General features: G+C 46.4%; 1 non-coding gene across 1 annotated transcript; it reads left to right on the top strand.

Annotated features, from left to right (window-relative positions):
* The first annotated feature begins 254 nt into the window (after window positions 1-254).
* Gm22471 lies at window positions 255-384 on the top strand. Its single transcript, XR_003949935.1, has one exon. It is a non-coding gene; the product is annotated as a small nucleolar RNA SNORA17 (small nucleolar RNA).
* Window positions 385-18,772: the final 18,388 nt, after the last annotated feature.

Here is an 18,772-nt window from a genome sequence, read left to right as displayed (position 1 = left end):
ACAGGGCAGCTCCATTGTTCTGTAGGAGCCCTGGGACAATACCCCCTGAAGCCCTGGCAGTCTCCTAATTGTAAAATCTGCAGTCCTGATCATGGTGGCACATGCCTCTAGTCCCAGAACTCAGGAGGCAGAGGAAGGAGGATCTTTGAGTTCAAGGCCGGTCTGGTCTACAGAGTGAGCTCCAGAACAGCCAGGACTACACAGAGAACCCCTGTTTCAAATAAACAACAATAAATAAATAAAGATGTTTGCTCCCTTCCCCTAGAGGCATTGAAGATGTGGCTGCTGTGTCTCGTGTGCCTCAGTAGGTAGCAGAGAGGAAAGAGGCTCTGTTTACACTGTGTTCTGACCTGTGAACATCTGAATGATGAGTAGCCTAGCATTCCCTGAAATGGGGCTGGAGAGATGGCTCAGCCATTTAAGAGCACCAACTGCTCTTCCAGAGGTTCTGAGTTCAATTCCCAGAAACCCCAATGGTGGCTCACAGCCATTTGTAATGGAGTCTGATGCCCTCTTCTGGTGTGCCTGAAAAGAGCAATGGTGGTGTACTCATATGTATAAAATAAGTAAATCTTAAAAAAAAAAAAAATCCCTGAAATAAGCAAGCCTGAGACGACCACCACTCCAGTGTCAAGCAGGACTGGACAGACGCCCAGGACAGAACGCAAGCCAGAGACTAGAAGAACCCCACCTGGGACCACAGGCCACAGGCTGGAGTGAGTCCAAGACAGATAGCTGCTGGGTGGGCAGGCAGAGGAAGCACCCTGGAAGGACCACCAGACTCGGTGCTGTGGGGCACTGACAGGAAGCCAGCCTAAGATGAACACCAGCCTGGCACCCCCACTCCCACGCTCAAGACGACCCCTGCCTGGTACCATAGTACACAAGCACAGCATAGCTCCTGAGACCACTCCTGAATGACCCCAAAGATCCCAGGGGCCACTAAAAGGAGCAAGGAAGTGGTGGAGAAATGGGAGAGAGAGAAACAGAAGGATAAGGGCACAAGGAAGAGAGGCAGAACTACAAACTCAGGGGTAGTGAGGGACACCCTGATATAAGGAGCTGGTGATGCCGCCTGGACCATAGTAGGGTCCTGACCTGCTGACACTGAGAGACCACATCTGGATCCTTGGCCCTGCAGTATTAGGGGTCTGTTACCACTGAAGGCCAGGCAGATGTCCCTGGTCTGGGCTGCCTTAAAGTCTGAGGGCTGGCAGAACTGGCCCCACCCCTCACCTGGGAATTGTGGGAGAGCTGGCCCTAGAGGCAAGAGAGCAGGAGAGCTGGCCCCACCTATAGCCAGCTGAGTACTCAGGAGAGCAGTCCGCACATTGGGGGAGTTGCAGGTTTGCTGGCCCCAAGGATTCAAGCATGGGAGAGCTGGTCCTACCACTCCTCTCCCTGTGACAGCATGGAAAGGGAGAGATGCCTTCCTCCCCACTTAACCCCTAATGACCCAAGGCAGGTAGGAAACCTAGCCCTGGGGTTGTGAGATCCAGAGCTGACTCATCTTCACCAGTAGCAGCTTGGAAGAGCAGGTCCTGCACCTCACCCAGGAGCACAATAGAGCTGGCCCTGGATGTGCAGGCTGTGGGTGAGCCGGCCTGGAGACCACGAATGTGGGAGAACCAGCCCTGTGTCTAATCTGCTGTGCCCTGGTGTCGGCAAGGGAGAGATCCCCTCTCCTTCCTTTTGCCCTCTACACTGGAGATGGGAGAATTAGCCCCTATGGGGTCATGAAAGCAGGAGAGCTGTTCTGCCCTAAACCTGCTGCAGCATTCTGGAGAGCAGGCCCTGCACCTCACCTGGGCAGCATTATAACTAAGCCTGATGGCAGAGGTGGGGGAGTGGGAAGATGTGCAGGCGAGCCAACTCCCACGGTGTGAGTGTGGCCTTGCCTTTTGTCTGCCATGTGGTACTGTTCTCCACCGACACCTTTTGGGACCTAGGGCAGGTGGGAGAGCTGGCCCTGGGGTCATGAGTGCAGCAGAGCTAGCCCTGCTGCCTACTTTCTGCAGCTCAGAAGAGCAAGCCCTGAACCTTGCCTGGGCAGCATAGTAGAGCTGGCCCTGGATGCCAGGACTGCAGATAAGCCAGCCCCAAGAGTGTGAGTACATAAGAGCCAGCTCTGCCTCTTGTCTGCTGGGCAGTGGTGCAAACAAGGGAGAGACACCCTCCTCTCCTCCCTTGTCCCTCAACATCTGTGGCAGATGAGGGAGCCGGCCCCTGGATTATGACAGTGAGAGAGCTGGCCATGTCCCTCCCTGGCTGCAGCACTGAGGAGAGCGGGCCCTGCACCTCTCCTGAGTAGCTGGGTAAAGATGGCCCTGGTTGCAGGAATTTCAGATAAGTTGGCCTTATGATCGTGAAGGCTGGTGGCTGACCATTTTTGATACCCCTTAGGCCCAGATCCAGGGCCTGCCCCAACATCTACCTCACTGATGACCTGCTGGAGTGCATGAAGGTGCTGGTCCTACAGATGAAGATGAAGCCTTTAGATGAAGATGTCAAACTCTCAGCTTTGCCTGTGCCATGCCTGCCTGGATACTGCCATGCTCCCACCTTGGTAATAATGGACTGAACCTCTAAACCTATAAGCCAGTCCCAATTAAATGTTTTTATAAGACTTGCCTTGGTCATGGTATCTGTTCACAGCAGTAAAACCCTAAGACAATTAGTTTTATTATTTCTTTTTAAATTTATTTTAATCTCGGCATTAAACAGTTGGGAGTTTTTTGACATACCTTCAAATTAAGAAAAGTCATTTGTTTTTATTTAGACTTTTTGTTTTGCAACACTGAGGTCAAACTCATGGTCCTGCACTGCATTTGTCTTACATTAGGAATACTTGGTGATCTTTCCATTCACCTTGAAGAATAGAAAATTACTGGCCTCTTGTGAAAACATGAATTTTTTACCTCGGAGCCCACCCCCTCCCATCTAGAGATTGTTCCCAGAACACTCCTAAACTTTTCACCCCAAAACTCCTCACCCTAAAGTTCGAACCCTCCCAACTAAAAACTGTTCCAAGAACATTTTTGAGATAAAGGCCTCCTAGAACAACCTCAAAATGAACCAGGTACTCCTTAGTTACGTAGGTTCCTTGATAGGACATGACTCCTTAGTTACGTAGATTCCTTTGGCAGAACTCCCTAGTGATGTAAACTTGTACTTTTCCTGCCCAGTTCTCCCCCTTTGAGTTTTACTATATAAGCCTGTGAAAAATTTTGGCTGACGGTCGAGACTCCTCTACCCTGTGCAAAGGTGTATGAGTTTCGACCCCAGAGCTCTGTGTGCTTTCTGTTGCTGCTTTATTTCGACCCCAGAGCTCTGGTCTGTGTGCTTTCATGTTGTTGCTACTTTATTAAATCTTACCTTCTACATTTTATGTATGGTCTCAGTGTCTTCTTGGGTACGCGGCTGTCCCGGGACTTAAGTGTCTGAGGGAGGGTCTCCCTTCGGGGGTCTTTCATTTGGTGCATTGGCCGGGAAACAGCGCGACCACCCAGAGGTCCTAGACCCACTTAGAGGTAAGATTCTTTGTTCTGTTTTGGTCTGATGTCTGTGTTCTGATGTCTGTGTTCTGTTTCTAAGTCTGGTGCGATCGCAGTTTCAGTTTTGCGGACGCTCAGTGAGACCGCGCTCCGAGAGGGAGTGCGGGGTGGATAAGGATAGACGTGTCCAGGTGTCCACCGTCCGTTCACCCTGGGAGACGTCCCAGGAGGAACAGGGGAGGATCAGGGACGCCTGGTGGACCCCTTTGAAGGCCAAGAGACCATTTGGGGTTGCGAGATCGTGGGTTAGAGTCCCACCTCGTGCCCAGTTGCGAGATCGTGGGTTCGAGTCCCACCTCGTGTTTTGTTGCGAGATCGTGGGTTTGAGTCCCACCTCGCACCTTGTTGCGAGACCGTGGGTTCGAGTCCCACCTCGCGTCTGGTCACGGGATCGTGGGTTCGAGTCCCACCTCGTGCAGAGGGTCTCAATCGGCCGGCCTTGGAGAGGCCATCTGATTCTTCTGGTTTCTTTTTTGTCTTAGTCTCGTGTCCGCTCTTGTTGTGACTACTGTTTTTCTAGAAATGGGACAATCTGTGTTCACTCCTCTTTCTCTGACTCTGGAGCATTGGAAGGAGGTGCGGGTCAGAGCCCACAACCAGTCGGTGGAGGTCAGAAAGGGTCAGTGGCAGACCTTTTGCGCCTCCGAGTGGCCAACGTTTGGAGTAGGCTGGCCACCTAAGGGTGCTTTTGACTTGTCACTAATCGCCGCCGTCAGGCAAATTGTTTTTCAGGAGGAAGGGAGTCGATGTGGAATCTGCCCCCGTCAGGAAATAGCGTTTGGCTTGGCTGGTTGTACAAGTCCAGGCGTGGACGAGTGTGCTTAGAGATACTGGTGTCTTCTTTTTCTCTGTTGCTATCTTGTTTTTGTTTGTGGTTTTTGTCATGAGACACAGACACTGTACGTCAGAGGTAAAGTGAGATCCCTCCCTGTCTGTATGTCTGTGTGTCTGTGTGTCTTGTTCACTTGTGTGTCCTCCATTGGACCACCTTCTGATTCTGTTTTGTTTTTGATTTGTCTGGTTTCAGGTCTGGTCTTGGTCCCAAGGAGTTGACTGATTATCTTGGTTTGGTTTTAGGCCGGTCTCAGGTTCTGGGGCCTTCCCATGGAGACAGGTCCATTTGGGTTGGTCATAGTGACAGTAAGCTTCTCTGGAAATCGCATGTAAGATGCCCTGTATTGGTCTTGCTTGTGTTTGTCATTTCTGTGGTACTGTGATTCTATAGTGGTTGCCTGAAAAAACGGTTTCTGTGTGTGTCTTTTTTGTCTCTTTGTGTTCGGACTTGGACTGATGACTGACGACTGTTTTTAAGTTATGCCTTCTGAAATAAGCCTAAAAATCCTGTCAGATCCCTATGCTGACCACTTCCTTTCAGATCAACAGCTGCCCTGCCTCCCACTCCAACTCCAGAGAGCAGCCAGCGGGTCACAGTGGTCCCGCCCATGGACCTGGAGCCTAGGGAAAAATGAGCTCGGAAATCCGGAGCAAATGAGGAGTGGTCCCTGAGAAGTCAGTGGCCTAAATGTTGTGGCTGCTGAAGCAAAAGAAGAGGAGGCTGTTCGAGTAGCCGGCCAAGAGCGCTGCAGGTTCCCAGGCAGCTTCTCATTCCCCTGTCCCTCCCATCCCATCTCTTGTTAACAGAAAAACTGCTTTCACTTTAAGATAAGTGCCGGTTGCAGCCGGCTGTGAGAGCTGCACTCCCGTCTCTGCTCTAAAGTTCCCTCTTCTCAGAAGGTGGCACCTCCCTGAGCTACTGGCAGTGATGTCCAAACTCCAGTGAGAGAGGCATCCGCCCACTTGGGACTTCTGTCCAAGGTAAGGAGCACCTGTGAGTCTAACTGCCAGGCTCTGATGGGGGTCTCGTCTCTGTGGGACTAAAAAGTGTCCCAACAATCTGACCAAGGTAACAGGAAGTTAAGACAAAGACAGAGACCAGAGTCAGAATCAGAGCTGTGCTGTGAGACAAAAAGATAAGAAAAATAAAATGCTGGCCACAAAAGTCAGGAAAACTAGAAAACTTAGATAGTACCTGGCAACAAAAGAAAGCTTTTGGCTAAAGATCAACGTGTATACTGTAAAGAAAATGAGCACTGGGTGAGAGACTGCCCCAACAAAAAGAAGAGGAGCCCCCCTCATGATCAAACCCTTCACCTGTTCGTGGCTAAAAGTAAAGAGATAACAAAAGGGGTGCTAACACAGAAGCTGAGTCCTTAAAAGAGTCCGGTGGCCTACCTGTTAAAGCAGCTAGAAAAAGAGACTGTGTTTCATACTCCTCCACCGACCAGTGCAAAACAAGCTAAAAAGTTCCTGGGCACTGCGGGCTTTTGCAGATTGTGGATTCCAGTTTTGCTGAGTTAAAGAGATAAACAGCCCTTCGTATAAAGAAAAAAAAAAAAGGGAACAATCTTAGACGGCCTTAGATGCTCTTGAGACTGCCCTAATGTTGTCCCCAACTTTGGGACTCCTAGATGTGACTGAGAACAAAGATATTGCCAAAGAAGTTCTTACTCAGAGATTGGGACCCTGAAAAAGACCTGTGGCATACTTATAAGAAATTAGACCTGGTGGCTGTAAGATGGCCTGCTTGTCTGCACATAGTGGCTTCTGGTCAAGGACGCAGATAAATTGACTCTGAGACAAAACTTGGCACATGTCCTAGAAAGTGTGGTTCAGCCCCCATGACCGATGGCTGACTAACGCTCTTAAAAGCATTATCCAACTGTTCCCCTGACCGATGGACACATTGTCAGAGCTTTGACTGAACGAGTGACCTTCGCTCCCCCTGCTATCCTCGATCTCACTACTGCCTGAGACTTCACCTACTCATCATTGTGCTGACATTCTGGCAGAAGGAACTCATACTCGAAATGATCTGAAGGATCAGATCAGCCTTGGCCTGAGAGTTTGAGCTGGTACACGGATGGCAGTAGCCTCGAGGTTAAGGGTAAGCGGAAGGCGGGGACAGCAGTGCAGTGGTGGACAGAAAGCAAGTGATCTAGGCCAGCAGCCTCCCTAAAGGGACTTCAGCCCAGAAAGCTAAACTTGTGGCTTTAATACAAGCTCTATATATACAGACAAAGAGAGCTGTTGACATCTGCAGAGAAAGACCTAAGATGCTGTGGCTAAAAGAAATCAGATGGCAAATCTAACCGCCCAGGCATCCTAAAGAGCAATGATCCTGACAGTCTGAAGACTATCAAGTTATAGACAAATTAAGACTGGTAAAAAAAACCCTGTATAAAATAGTAAAAACTGAAGAAAGAAAACTAGTTCTCTCATGAAAAGACAGACCTGACATCTACTGAAAAATAGACTTTACTGGAAAAAATATGTGTATGAATACCTTCTAGTTTTTGTGAACGTTCTCAAGATGGATAAAAGCTTTTCCTTGTAAAACTGAGACTGCTCAGATAGTCATCAAAAAGATTATTAAAAATTTTCCAAGGTTCGGAGTGCCAAAAGCAATAGTGTCAGATAATGGTCCTGCCTTTGTTGCCCAGGTAAGTCAGGGTGTGGCCAAGTATTTAGAGGTCAAATAAAAATTGTATTATGTGTACAGACCTCAGAACTCAGGACAGATAGAAATACTGAATAAAACTCTAAACAGACCTTGACAAAATTAATCCTAGAGACTGGCACAGACTTACTTGGTGCTCCTTCCCCTTGCCCTATTTAAAACTGAGAATACTCCCTCTTGATTCAGTTTTGTTTTACTCTTTTTGAGATCCTTTATGGGGCTCCTGTGCCCATCACTGTCTTAAATGATGTGTTTATAATAATGATCTATATGTTAAGTTAAAAGGCTTGCAGGTGGTGCAGAAAGAAGTCTGGTCACAACTGGCTACAGTGAACGAGCTGGGTACCCCAAGGACAACTCACCAGTTCCAGCCAGAGATCTGATCTACGTACACCTGCGTCATGCTGAGACCCTCAAGCCTCACTAAAAGGGTCCCTGCCTAGTTCTGTTTACTAATCTGCCTTATTCTGTTTCTGTTCCCATGTTAAAGATAGAGTAAATGCAGTATTCTCCACATAGAGATATAGACTTCTGAAATTCTAAGATTAGAATTACTTACAAGAAGAAGTGGGGAATGAAGAATAGAAAATTACTGGCCTCTTGTGAAAACATGAATTTTTTACCTCGGAGCCCACCCCCTCCCATCTAGAGATTGTTCCCAGAACACTCCTAAACTTTTCACCCCAAAACTCCTCACCCTAAAGTTCGAACCCTCCCAACTAAAAACTGTTCCAAGAACATTTTTGAGATAAAGGCCTCCTAGAACAACCTCAAAATGAACCAGGTACTCCTTAGTTACGTAGGTTCCTTGATAGGACATGACTCCTTAGTTACGTAGATTCCTTTGGCAGAACTCCCTAGTGATGTAAACTTGTACTTTTCCTGCCCAGTTCTCCCCCTTTGAGTTTTACTATATAAGCCTGTGAAAAATTTTGGCTGACGGTCGAGACTCCTCTACCCTGTGCAAAGGTGTATGAGTTTCGACCCCAGAGCTCTGTGTGCTTTCTGTTGCTGCTTTATTTCGACCCCAGAGCTCTGGTCTGTGTGCTTTCATGTTGTTGCTACTTTATTAAATCTTACCTTCTACATTTTATGTATGGTCTCAGTGTCTTCTTGGGTACGCGGCTGTCCCGGGACTTAAGTGTCTGAGGGAGGGTCTCCCTTCGGGGGTCTTTCAACCTTTGTAGACATATAAGAATATAATGGATCATTTAGGTGAGTGCAATGGCATACTTCTTTACCCAGAACTACAGAGGCAATTGCAGATGGATCTTTGTGAGACTGAGGCCAGCCTGGTCTATATAGTGAGTTCAAGGTCAATCATGGCCAGATAGTGGTGGTGCACACCTTTAATCCCAGCACTTGGGAGGCAGAGGCAGGTGGATTTCTGAGTTTGAGGCCAGCCTGGTCTATAGAGTGAGTTCCAGGACAGCCAAGGCTACACAGAGAAACCCTGTATCAAAAAACCATATAAATAAATAAATAAACAAATAAATAAATAAAAATTTTTAAGAAGGACAACCATGACTATATAGAGAGACCCTGACTTTAAATAGAAAGAGAAGAGACAAAGAGAGAGAGAGAGAGAATGAGAAAGGGAGAAAGAGTAATAATTGATATTTTAAATGCTGTGTCTTGTTATTATTTTGACCCAAAATATCATTTTACATTTATATTTTACCATACTTAGTTCTAAGACATATGACTACTCTGTGGGAGTATGTGACTCATCAGGTGTTGTAGGATATTTGATCACACTGTGAACCCTGAGCTTGTGTTAAGTACTGAAAAACCTGTTTGTAGTTGTGGTGTGGCTCAGCCCCTTAGCTCACACCTTTAATCCTTCTGGTTTGAATGTAGACACGCCCTTAGTACACACCTGTAATCCCAAACAATGAAGGTAAAGTTAGTTTGTAGAAGGAAACACCAATGTTTGAAAGTGTTGTCTAATCAAATGGCAGACAAAGTGACAAATCAGAGACAGATTTAACAGACTAAGATCTTCCCAACTCTCACAAGAAGAGAGAGAGAGGAGTGCAGAGAGAAGAAAGAAGCAGCAGTTTTACTGGGACAGTTGTACAGAGACAAGTTAAAGAGATTAAAAAAAAAAAAAAAAAAAGGAGCCAGAGAATACAGGAGCCAGAAGACCAGAACAGATTGCTAGTGTTAGTCTGAGGTCAAGCAAGACAATTCAGGAGAAACTGAGAGAAGTAATACTGAATCATCAGTCAGCATGGAGAGTTGAAGCCAGAACAGCTGAGTTACATCAGCCAGCCAGAGCTCAGAACGAACTGGAAAGTCTGAGAGAGCTTAGTCAGCAGTGAGTCTCAGAGGCTGACAACATTCTAGGCCTAGATGAGATTGTATGGAGGCCAGAAGCTCCAGGACTAGGCCTAGGTTTGCAGACTGAGGCACTAAGACTCAAAAATAACAATTATTCTGAAAGACTCCGTGAGGAGCCCCTCGCTCAGGACTCGGGATAATAGCGGACACCCAAGAACTCACGAGAGACCAAGCTTGATGCAAATCACACGAGGCTTTATTTGGGGAAAGCCAGAGCTCTGGGGACGACTCATATCCCACACAGGGGTAGAGGAGTCCACCCTGAGGGAAAAGGGGTCCCAGTTTTTATAGGTCCTTAAGGGGGAAAGGAGAAGGGGGGAGTAGGGGATTTCCAGATCTAAAAAATGTCTATTCTCAAGAAATGGGTATGGGAGGGGTACAAGGAAAGAGTCTGGTGCAGGTGTAGCAACTCTGGATTGGCCTGGCTGTGGTTGCTGGGGAAATTTTCTGACTCTATCCCAGCAACCAATATCACAAATACCTGGCAGTGGGCACACACCTGGGTTCAAGGAACGGTCAGAACATTGGCAGACACAGGTTCAAGGAGCGGCCAGAGCACTGTGCACCTCTATTTTTCTAAATCAGTGAAGCAACTTCTACTAACAATGAAATCTATTTTGCCAATTTCAGGGCTTCTGTGACCTTTTACATTCTGTCAGGATCTTTCATTCCCCACTTCTTCTAGTTACTAGTTCTAATCTTAGAACTAAACTGCAATCTCTTTTTCAAGGCTTTATACAGAGACTGGTATTGTTGTCTTAGTACTAACAGCTGGACGGCACCAATCTTTTCTCTAATAAAGGTCACCAATTTATTAAGAATTAGCGGGCCAACCGTCAGCAGTAAAAGCAAAATTATTAGAAGGCCCATCAGAGCAGAAATGAGGGTGGTCAACCAAGGTGATTTATTCTTCAGGAGCTTGCTTTACGTGAGAGGCATGAATCCAAGTAGAGATGCCTTCTACTTTGACAGCAGTGGGGGTGGTCAGCAGCACGATGTAAGGGCCTTTTTAACGAGGTTCTAGATTCCCAGCTCGATGTTGTCAGATGAGAACTGCATCTCCCACCTGGAACTGGTGTGGTACCAACAAATCTCCTGGTTCGTTAGGCCTCCTTGAGCTGCTCTCAGGCGGTGTTTCTGACCACTTCTAAGGCTTTCATGCATGTAAACAATGAAGGACCAGGGTTAAATTCTAGAGGATCTAACACTCTCCCCACTTCAGTGAGCAGGGGAGGCCCCACCATACAGGATTTCATATGGAAATTTTCCCAGTGTGTTCCTGATGCAGAACAAGGCAAAGGGAAGGAGAGCTGTCCAGTCATTTCTGCCAGTCTCTAAGGTCAATTTAGTCAAGGTCTCTTTTAGAGTTCTATTTATCCTTTCTACCTATCCTGAACTCTGGGGTCTATAAACACAATGTAAAATTCAATTAATCCCCAGTTGGATGGCCAGTCCCTGACTTACCCTGGCAACAATGGTGGGTTCATTGTTAGACTTTATTACCTTAGGTATTCCGAACGGTGGAAAAATTTCTTTTAGGACCTTCTTAACCACAACATTGGCAGTTTCTTTTTTCATTGGGTAGGACTCCACCCATCTTGAAAAACTGCTATCGGTGTAGATGTTGATGGGCCGCCCCTCAGCCATCTGAAGGGCCTTCTACTAGGAAGCTGCTTCTGTGTACCAGTTTGGAACGCCTGGTCACGGCTGGTTGCGTAGATCACTATGGATCCCGGTTTCTTCTGCCAGGATGTTCTCACAGCAGTGAACAGGCGAGGAATCATCCATTTCAGGCAGGAGGGTAGCAGGATTGAGGATAGCAGGAGGAGCAAACATGACCTGTTCAGTCAGCAACAGACTCTGGTAGTGGGTCATTCAGGCGTTTGTCATCCATCGGTCTGGGGGCTGGCGGATAATGCTTTTAAGAGAGTGGGGGGTTACCACAGTTATTTGCTGTCCCAAAGTTAATTTGTTGGCATCTTTAATGAGTAAGGCTACTACAGCAACGGCCTTTAAACATGTGGGCCATCTGCTGGCCACTGGGTCCAGCTTCTTAGACAAATATGCCATGGGCCTCTTTCATGGCCCTAGAGCCTGAGTAAGAACTCCTCTGGTCAACCCCGCCCTCTCATCAACATAGAGGATGAAGGGTTTGGTTAGATCTGGCAATGCTAAGGCTGGCGCAGTCAACAAGGCACGGGTCTCCGTTTCTCATGAAACGTAGCGGCTGCAAATTTCAGCAATGAACCTCGCCAGCTCACAGAAATATTTTTAGACAAAAAAAATCTCACCTCCAAGTGGGTCTTCGGAGATGTGGGTGGTTGCACCAATCCCAAGACGAGCCCCCAAAGAGAGACTCCATGAGGAGCCCCTCGCTCAGGCCTTGGGATAATAGCAGACACCCAAGAACTCACGAGAGACCAAGCTTGATGCAAATCACATGAGGCTTTATTTGGGGAAAGCCAGAGCTCTAGGGATGACTCATATCCCATGCAGGGGTAGAGGAGTTGACCCCGAGGGGAAAGGGGTCCCAGTTTTTATAGGTCCTTAAGGGGGACAGGAGAAGGGGGGAGTAAGGGATTTCCAGATCTAAACAATGTCTATTCTCAAAAAATGGGTATGGGAGGGGTACAAGGAAAGTCTGGTGCAGGTGTAGCAACTCTGGATTGGCCCGGCTGTAGTTGTTGGGGAGATTTTCTGACTCTTCCCCAGCAACCAATATCACAACACCTGGCAGTGAGGTGCAGCAGTGGGCACACACCTGGGTTCAAGGAAAGGTTAGAACATTGACAGACACAAGGGTTCAAGGAGCGGCCAGAGCACTGTGCACCTCTATTTTTCTAAATCAGTGAAGCAACTTCTACTAACAATGAAATCTATTTTGCCAATTTCAGGGCTTCTGTGACCTTTTACATTCTGTCAGGATCTTTCAATTCCAGATAAATAAGAGTTTCTTTTATACTCAGGTGACAAGGTACATGGGATTGGCTCATGGAATGTCACCAACATGAATGAGTTTTCTGGGAAACTGAGGAAGAAAAACTCCTTTATACCCACCCCTGCCCCAGTTAGTTTTATAAGGGGCACTTGTATGAGATAGATACTAACTTCAGAATAAATTGTGGTTACATATTAATAAGTTATTAACAGTGATCATATAGTAGCGATCACTTAATCTTGAGTAATTGAAATGCAGAAAGTAACTGAAAGCACAAAGATACTACCTAGATGTTACAAACTTATGCTGTTATCTCCCATGAGATAACACATAGGCAGCAGGGACACAGACAGCAGGCACACACTTGTGTGCACAAAACATCTCCATACAAGCACGTATAGACACAGGTACACTTAGAGACTTATGTTCACTTAGGCTCATGAATTGACACATTTAAGTGAATATGTCTATTCATTGAGCATACAGACCCACAGATACATTCACAGACATACACAAACACGGAGGCGCAAGCACAGCCAGGCACATACATATGAATACGGCACATTAGACACACATTTTCAAACAAGTACACACATCTGTCCATATGCACACAGGACACACAGAACAGCCAAGAACATGTGTGTTTGAGCACAGGTGTACACATGTGAAAATCAGTGTTTTGGAGGATATTTGATCACACTGTGAACCCTGAGATTGGAATTGGAAAAATCTGTTTCTTGTTGTGAGTGACTCAGTAGACAAGTAGTTGTGGTGCGGCTCAACCCTAGCGCACACCTTTAAACCAAGAGCTCTCTGTAAACAAGAGCTAAATAAAGTCAAGGTGGGTCAAGAGGCAGAGCAACCAGTTGAGAGAGAATGAATATAAGGAAATCCAGGGAAAGGGAAGAAAGGTCTTTGAGTTGAAGGGCATTTAAAACAGTGAAGAGAAGGAGAAGGAGCCTTTTCCTCCTGGACATTGGTGGAGTAGGAAGGTCAGCCAGTGCTTCCTTTACCTGTTTGAGCTAGCAGTGTCTGGCTCCTGCGTCTTCATTTGGTAATCGAACATTTGGGATTTTGTTATAAAAACAACACAGGTAGCCGGGCATGGTGGCACACGCCTTTGATCCCAGCACTCGGGAGGCAGAGGCAGGCGGATTTCTGAGTTCCAGGCCAGCCTGGTCTACAAAGTGAGTTCCAGGACAGCCAGAGCTATACAGAGAAACCCTGTCTCGAAAAACCAAAAAAAAAAAAAAAAAAAAAAACCACAGGTGAATATGTAACTGTAAGTACATCCATCAGTATGTATCAATACATAAAAAGGCACTCAACTGCCTGTACACACATCTACTCATGAGCACATATGTATATGAGCGCATATGCAAACATATGAAGATCATTCTATATGTTCGTACACCACTTACATGAGTGCACAGTTGCACAGAGCACAGAGCATACACAGGCTCATGTGTAATTTCCTAGTTGGATAAACATCCGGGATGATAGTACAGGGCTAGCTTTCCCTAGACTGGTCTAAGCTCTTGTCAAGACTAAAGACACCTACCAGCTACCATGACCAGAAAGCTCCAGACCATGAAGGAGTAGAAAGAGGTGGTACATGTCCCTGGATGATCTCCACCTAGTCCCAGATATTCCTTTTTTATCTCATTTCTGTAAACGAGCTGGGTTGCTCCAACTGGTACAGGATATGCTTAATCTCACACAGGTAGGAAATATGCTTCTGATTGGGCAAAAATGGGAAACACTTAGCCTTATGGGTTTGTCTTGATAAGCCCTTGACTACTGTAATTTAGCACCGTGTTCTGAGCATAGGTGAAGTGGAAACTTAAGGATTCTTTGGAAAGTCAGTCGGATGATGTCTTGCTGGGGCAAACACAGGAAGGAACATTTAGCTGAAATGGACACAGGTGAGAGGATGTGTTGTGGATTGGTTCTAACTCTACTTGTATTATTTCAGCTCCCAATATTACACAGGGACCTGCAGGCCTGCCTGTAAGACACCGAGGGTCCCTGCCCCCAGTTGGCTTTGACTGGTAAATAAAGTTGCTGGCGGCCAATGGTTGGGCAGGGAGACAGAGGTGGGTTCCAGGGCAAGGAAGGAGAGGAAGGAGAGTCACCATTGCCAGGGAGGAAAGAGGTCTAGGCCTGAGAAGTGTAGGACAGAGAGACTGCCAATGTGTGAGTGTTGGGGACCGGGGCCCAGGAGGGCTACAGGCCTGGGTCTGGGGGAGCAAAGATGGAATATAGATTGTAGTGCGTAATAATTCAGGAGTATCGGAGGGGAGGCATTAGCAAATTCAGGTTTGGGAGTGGCTCAGAATGGCCGTGTGTGTGTGTGTGTGTGTGTGTGTGTGTGTGTGTGAGTGAGTGTGTGTGTGTGTGCTTTCATTGTAGAATCCAGAGCATTGGGGCAGCAGGGAGGAGTGCACACTGCCACCATGGGGTGATTTGAGTAGCATTAGCTAACTACTACTTCAAGGACTTTCTGCTAGAGCAAGCACGTGAAAGGACACATGATGAAGTATTCTTTGCTGACAACACGCTTGTATTGGTCCACCTTGCATTGCGTAGTTGAGTTGCATTTTTCAGGACTCCATAGAGAGAAATGCACCAAAAAACTTCTAGTGGTGTGCTGCAGTTTTTTGCTGCTTTTGCTGACTTGGGCTGATTGGCAGAATGATGTCAGCTGAGGCAGAGGCACATGCTGAGACAAGACCTGTGGAGGACACATGATGTTTGGAGAGGGTATAAATAGGACTCGGTGGACAGTGGCAGAGGCTGAGCTTGGCTTGCTTATAGAGCTAGCTGTGCAACGCTTGTGGGTCCCTCATCTTCACTGATCTTCACTTCCCTGAGAGAGGCACAGCCAAGAACTTCTAGCGTTCTTCCTGGTCCCTCCTGCTGATTCATGCTGAGGCCTGACTGTCTCTGCTAGGTTGTGTCACTGCTGTTGCTAACCCAACTCTGCTGAATGGGACTGCTGGTATGTTCATGAAGTGTTTACATGTGGCTCGAGCTGCTACTGCCTGCTAACCTCTGAACTGAGCTGATGATTTCTAGACAACAGAGAAGGGAGTTGCTCCAAAGAACCTTTCTACACAGGTCCACTAACTTCTTATCCTTTCTTTCCTACTGCCAGGCACTCTGGTCGAGTCAGCTTGACAGGCCGAGTGGCTTGGAAGCTACTCACGAGGCAGAAGAGTTTCATGGAAACTCACCTCCTGGAGTGTGGCGTCCTCTCTGACCCACACATTAATATTCCATTCCCGCGTTAGACTAGTGTATGGATCCACGTGCTCTCTTTTAGTATTATCCTATTATAAGTGCCTTTTAAGATTGAATTCTGACATAGCCAAGCCTTCACCAATGTTCCAACTTCCTAGAAAGTCCTTGAGCAGACCCTGGGCTTGGAACTCAGGAAGAATGTTGCCTATTCAGTAACATTCAAAATTGCCTCTAGTATTACACTATCACTTTGAATAAAAGCTAGGTCACTGCCATACACAGGAATTTACCATCATCTAGGAAGAAGGAAGTTTCAGACCTAAGGAGAAACCAGAATAGATACTTAGAACTATAGATAGCTGAGTTACACCCATACACATGTATTTACAATGGCCTAAGGGAAAGGTGGACTATACAATAGACTAAAATAAGAACTATTGCAAGGGCAGGAAGCCCTTGACCCTGACTCCTAAGATTAAGTGAATCTTAGGTGGAGCCCTTGTTGATCCCAGCTGTTAACAATGAATTCTGTCCCAGGTGGTTCCTGTTAGACCTTCTGTGTTTGCATTCCTCTGTTTTATGTAAGAATCCAGTAACCTCTTTGTACCTTGCTGGTGTGTCACCCAATTTCCCTATTTTCTTCTGTATAAAAAGTTTGATGCTCGATTTGACAAATTACATTCAGATTCTACACAACCTCTCCTGTGTGCATCTGTCTGTCATCCCATCCAACGCTTTGCCCACCTGTGACTAGAGACCCGTTCCATGCAGACAAAGGGGCCCAGAGGGTCTGCGGCATCCTACTACCTCTGATAGGTGGGTGGTGGGCAACAAAGGTTAAAGTGTTTAAAAACCATCATTAAAAATAAGGTTTGAAAAAATTAAAGTTACACATAGGTCTTGGGTATGGACCTGGCCAGTATCCAAGTTCCTGAACACTATTTAATAAAGGCTGCTTCAAATTTGGCTCAAAAATTGTGGTAGTAGTCTTAGAGCAGGGAAGTTGGTGTATGGGCAATTCTCCATTCTTTGGCTGAGGTGGAAGGTCCTGGTAGTGTCACGTGATACAGACTCACACCGTATTTTGCCGAGGCAAGACCAGTGGGAGGACACGTGATGTTTGGAGAGTATGGATAGGACTCAACGCACAGTGACTGTATGGTTGGCCACTGCATAAAGCATTTCTTCGCCCCTAAAACTTAGCTCTCAGACGTTGTTTTTTTTTTGGGCGATGGACTTCTGGACCCGAGTTAGATAATGATACTATTAGGGCAGCCCCAGAGTTGTCCTGAAGAATTCTGCAGGTGGTCCTCAAACAACATTATTCTGTTACCTCAAATTCAAGATGAAAGCAAGCCACTTGATAATTGTGTCAGGACACAGACATGTAGAAGGGATAGTCATGTCTCATTTCCTATCTTGTACCTTCCCCAAACTGGTAACTTCCTAGCATGTAGCAGCCACAACGTGTGGTAGGACAGTAGAAATAGTTTCCTAAATTAGTCCTCATATCCTATCTCATGCCTTCACTGGTCTGCTAAGAGAATCCTTTCTAAGCTCAGAGACTTCTACTAAAGTAGATAAAAAGAGGAAATTTCCTATGTGTCTCGAATTATTTGAGTCACAGAATTATCCTAAATTCCTAACAATTCATTCCAGTCAAAGGTGCTGTTTTGTTCGTTTTGGAGATAGGGTCTCACACATCCATTTCATGTCCTTCTTAGCTGAGGCTGCCCTTCCATTTTTAAAATCCTCCTGCCTCAACCTTCCAAATGCTGGGATTACAGGTTTATGCCACCCGACCTGCTCATACAAAGTTGCCTTTATGAACTTTACTTCCTCCAAATCATTTATCACTAACTCAACTCCCCCAGGCTAAGACACTAACTCACTTCCTTAAGTCCACTCTAGTTCAGTTACTGGTGTGTCCTTGATAAATCTTTGGCTAAATGGCATTGACAATGGTATAAGCCACTCAGTGATGAGTGATGGGATCATTCTTTAAGGCAGAAAAAAATGGGGGATGATCAGTGGTAGGACTGACCAATCAATCCTCCACTCCATTGGTCCAACCTAAGCAGGGGACATTATTAACCATCTTTGGATATACAAGGCTGAACTTCTGCTTTTCCCCTCCAATTGCTCTCCCAATCTCTGGGGGTTTTAGTAATTGTCCATGGGATCCAATACATCAAAAATTTCATTTATGATAAAACACAGAAACAATTGAAAGATAGCATTACAAGTACACACATGTAGAGTTTTCTAAGCCTTGACATCCTGTTTTGTTGTTAAGGCTGAACTCAACCATTCTCTTGCTTCAACCTCCCTATAGCTGGGATTGACTGGAAGTATGTGCCACACATCCACCTGCTTCATGTATAAATATTGTGGTGGAGTACATGCACCCTACCACTCAGCTGCACTTCCCTCTCGGAGTTTTATTAGCTTTTAATTTTCTATTTGTTATTGTTATATGTGTGCATGAGAGTGCATGTGTAACCAGGGAACAAAACCAAGCCAGTCCCCACCCCCACCCCACGAAAGGAAGTTCAAGAACAAGTTTCTAGAGTTGGTTTTCCTTTCACCATAGATTCTAGAATAATAACTCCAGCTGTCAGGTCCCACTCCTAGGCATTTTTTTTTTTTATATTTTGTTTCGTAACAGTGGCTGGCCTGGAAGTCACTATGTAGACCAGACTGACCTAGAATTCAGAGATTTTCCCTCCTCTGCCCAGAAAGTGCTGGTATTAAATGTGTGCACCACTATGCCCAGCCCCACCTCTAGATTTTTAATTCATTCACTACTCACTTCAACTCTGAAAACATTTTTTCTTATCCTGTTTACTACAGAAGAAACAGAAACGTGTAACTTTTTATTTTGGACTGGGTCCCACGTAGACTAGGCTAGCCTAGACCATGCTACTTAGTCAAAGTCTGGCTTTGAATGTGTCTGATTATCCTGCCTCCACCTGATAAGAGCTGGGAATCCACCACGCCCAGCTCAAACGTTCTGTATAGGGATTGGGTGTCTGTCATTCTGGCCGGGTGAGGGCGACCTGACCTCCTGCAATTCGTCCGGTACACCCCCGGCCATCTTGCCTGTAGTCCTTAAGGACCACAACTCCCGGCATGCCTCACGACAGCGGCCCTCTATACACAACAAATCCCGACGTG

Source organism: Mus musculus, chromosome 11 (genome assembly GCF_000001635.26).
Source record: "Mus musculus strain C57BL/6J chromosome 11, GRCm38.p6 C57BL/6J".
Lineage (NCBI taxonomy): Eukaryota > Metazoa > Chordata > Mammalia > Rodentia > Muridae > Mus > Mus musculus.
The sequence above is the reverse complement of the archived record's forward strand: the minus strand, read 5'-3'. Positions and strand labels throughout refer to the sequence as shown.